Source organism: Mastigoproctus giganteus, chromosome 7 (genome assembly GCF_048544385.1).
Source record: "Mastigoproctus giganteus isolate SK-2022 chromosome 7, ASM4854438v1, whole genome shotgun sequence".
In the NCBI taxonomy this organism is placed as follows: Eukaryota; Metazoa; Arthropoda; class Arachnida; order Uropygi; family Thelyphonidae; genus Mastigoproctus; species Mastigoproctus giganteus.
In genome coordinates this window covers 202,419,987-202,423,994 of record NC_143581.1, presented here as the reverse complement: position 1 = coordinate 202,423,994, position 4,008 = coordinate 202,419,987, and the positions used below count along the sequence as shown (strand labels likewise).

At 40.0% G+C, this 4,008-nt stretch overlaps 1 pseudogene; it reads right to left on the bottom strand.

Annotated features, from left to right (window-relative positions):
* Nucleotides 1–1,684: 1,684 nt before the first annotated feature.
* Nucleotides 1,685–2,901, bottom strand: LOC150083588 (retinol dehydrogenase 13 pseudogene; annotated as a pseudogene).
* Between the last annotated feature and the right edge of the window lie 1,107 nt (nt 2,902–4,008).

Below are 4,008 nucleotides of genomic sequence, written 5' to 3'. Positions count from 1 at the left end.
AATACCCATTCCAACTGTTATTATTTTATTAGATCCCTTAGCTTTGAACACATGAAATATATTACATCTGGTATCCTGTTACATCAGTAATATTCACTACAGATCACTCATTCTACTTTATTCACTCCCTTCATTCAAGAGGTTTCTAAATAAAATTTCTTTGTCTACAAACCGTATCTGTGAAGTTATCATTTGTCGACTCCTTGTCTAAATGAATGATCCGTGTTAACTTGTCCTCGTCTTACTACCCGTATGATTATATTTCTTTATTAATTCTTTTATTACCCCTTACGTTATTTCCTAATCATTAACATTCATAACAAATTGTCTGAACCTTAGTAACTAACTTGCCTATTTCAAATTGAATTTTCTTTAGAAGGATCAATTTCTTACAGAGTTTAGATTATGAGTCCATAAGTTCGGGGTTCAATAAAAAAAAAAAAAAAACAGGAACAGACTCACGTTCCAAAATGGCCGCTACCTCCAATTCCCTTGTGCTCAGACTTCCTTCGTAGCAGACAGGCTTAAGTTCCTTTCTTGGGACCTCTGATTTTTTTCTCTCCTTTCTTCGCTCTCTTATCTGCACAACTGGCCATTTCGGAGGTACAGCTTGCGATTACGTTGCCAGGGGACTCCAATCATCCTACCACTGCTTTCCGATGCTGGACAAAGCTTTCTTTCTTTTCTTGGGCACTTGCTTTTCTTAGTGGTGGACAGGCTATCTTTCTTTCACGTGTACCTTAACCTTAAACTCTTGACGCACGTTTCCCACTCTTCCATACTTCCAAAAAAGAACATCATTACTTTCAGTCCGCAGTTACTCGCGTCCTCTGTGCCTCACTTTCCCTTTCTCACACCCATTTTTTCTTCTTCATCTTGCTACCACGAGATGCGAACTACGATCACCAAAAAATCTATTCCCACTTCAATCAGCAAACTCACGTCCTTCTCCCCTAGACCACAGACAAGTCAGATACAGAGTGGACACTTGCTCAATTACTCCCACGAACTTTTCTTTTTCCCTCAAGTTTGGAACCCCTTCCCCAAGGACTCACAACTGATGCCCATACTCTGTTTAATTTTTAATTCCTTCTTATTTGCTAAACATCTTACCACAGCCGTCTCCCTAGCCCACAAACCAAACCTTCTCTAGAAATTTCTTATTTTTTTCACACGGCAGTATGACCTTTTCATGTTTGCCGGTCACCTCCAAAACACTCAGTTTCGTGTTCACACCTTCTCTGGAAAATATAACGAACTTACCCAAATATCAGTCATCCTGACGCCGTTTTCTTTTGATGCGAACACAGGACGTCCACTTGTTTCCTAGTTACTTCCTAACGGTGGCTTAGATCAAAAGAGACGCTTCATAATCCAGTTTCACGGTCCTATTGTTCTTGCCCTCAGCAATCCTTTCTCACCTGTTCACAAATGGCACCCTCCCTCCCTATTCCTGGCTGCTGTCCCTGTTAGCTCTCTTGTATTGTTCGAAATTACTTCTTTCCATTTAGCATGTTTATTGAACATTTAGTAGCACACTATAAACGCACTTCACTTAAGTTCTAAAAGAAAGTTCGAGTTCAAACACTCTTAAAAACATTTTTTATTCAACTCAATAAAAAAAAACGATAAATAAACAAAATAATAAACAAAAAGTTGTTTGTCAGCGTAACTATATCTCCAATAAGCATTAACTGCAACTTGTACGTATGACAACTTACAAAGTTAGGAAGGCTAGACTTATCTCTAACTGTAAATGACAACAGTAGAAAAATGTAAATATTAACCTTGACATAGTAATAGGATCATTCACAAGGGTTTGAACATTCTACATAACATCCAATTATCCACTGTATATACGACTAAATAGTGAGAAAGGGTTAATTTACCGTACAATTGACTTTCACAATACATCTGTTTAGTTTCAGCATCTGTACTCTTCCAATTTTGTCATTTTTGCAGACACCTCCCACAACTCACGTGCCAACCTTGAGTTCCTGGCTCTTGGAGACCTCAAACCCCGACTACAATCTACGAAATATTCTCCAGACACGTTTTCTAAGCTTTCTTCTACAGCCAAATAAACGGTTGTCTGGGCTCCTTCTCGGCTGGTCTTTAAGAAAGGGTACACCAGTGGCACAAGCGCAAGTTTAACAATTCCCCCACAGTCACGAGTGATGGACGTTTCTACTAATCCAGGGTGCAGAGCATTCACTGTCACTCCAGATCCCTGCAGTCTTCGACTCAGTTCAGCAGTGAACAACAGATTCGCCAGTTTGGTGCTGCAGTATATCCACGAGGGATCGCGAGGGTGCTTCTCGAAGTTCAAATTTCCAAGGTCCAAGGTGGCTATCCAGTGTAAAACAGATGACACCACAACGATGCGAGAAGGGGCGCTTTTCTTCAGCAAGTCCAGCAGGAGGTTCGTCAGCAGAAATGGACCAAAATGGTTAGTAGCGAACATCACTTCTAGGCCATCGTCGGTCATCCACTGCCCAGATGGAGCGCTGATCCCGGCGTTGTTGATCAGGACATCGAGACGATCTTCAGTTTTCTTGATATCTTCAACGAAAGCTCGCACCGACTTCAGGGAACTGACGTCTAGCTGTTTGATGACCACATTATCTTTCCCGGTCGATCTGGCGATGTCTAGAGCAGCTTCCTTTGCACGTTCTATGCTTCTGCAAGCCATAATGACCCGTGCGTTCCTCCTTACAAGTTCCTTTGCCGCTTCCTTTCCAATGCCACAATTGGCACCCGTAATGATCACAGTTTTCCCCCTCATGTCTGTGGTGCTGTTGCATTTCCCCGTTCTCAGTTTGAAATACATTTTCGCAACGACAGCAACCAGCAACAAGACAAGAACCAAATCTCCAAAAGGAGAGTGTACTGTGGATATCATTTCTCTTTCTGTTCTTCTTCCTCGTACGAATAATGAGAAGCACACCCGCTCTCTTTTATGTGAAACAGCAAGTGGTGTTTCGCAACCACCTTCCTTAAGAAAACGCTGACGTGGGAGTTTAAAGGAGTTGATAATCTATTGGTGCAAAACCGACGACTTAATACATGCGTAATGGATCTCTTTAGTTGGAAACTGTCTTCCTTATTAAGACGCAATAAGACAGTACTTTTTAAATATTTAATATCTGAGCTGTGGGGAGCGCATGCGTAATTTATTTTTAACTGTTGGCTGGTTTGTGGTGCTCAATTAGAGTTTCCATTGGACTGTAACTGTTTGATGTGATATGCCGACCTTGGGGTACCTGTTTTTCGTCTGTTGTTTTTTGGTTTTTTTGTTTACTTTTCTTAAATAATTGTTCTTAATGTAAAAAAAAAAAAAAAACTGAAATAGCACTAAGAAAGCCTCACTTCACAACGAGTTGCCTAAGTATAGCACTACTTACTATTAGCTACTTTTTTTTTTCAGTTTTTTTTCCTCCTTATAGCATATAAACTATCAATATTGACATATAACTGTAATAATATTGTCATCATAACTAGTACATTCAAAAATTAGAAATTGTTTTACTAATGTTTGATTTTTTTCCGGTAGAGTGCAATGCATATTAATTCCAGTTCTGCATTTTTTTAATAATAATCAAAAATTATTTAAAAAAAAAAACGCTTTGAAATTAACTATAAGATTCAGTGGCAACAAATCCCATTCTTCCACTAGCGCAGACCTTATCTAATCAAGTGACCAAGGAGTTGTCCTTTGGCTTACAATGCGACACCCAAGGGCGTGCCATACACTTCGATCGGATTTAAGTGTGGTGATTGTGCTGGTCACGACAGTTCTTGGATACTTTCAGTTTCAAGATATTCCTCCACCACTTCAGCTCTATATACAGTGGCTTGTCGTGCATAAAAAGAAAATCGGGGACAACCACACCCCTAAAAGTCGCACATAGGGTTCAAGGATCGTTCTTGGTAGCTCTGGCAGTTCCGGTACCTCATACATACCCCATACTCAACTGTACATTCATACTTACAGGCATGAACTAATAT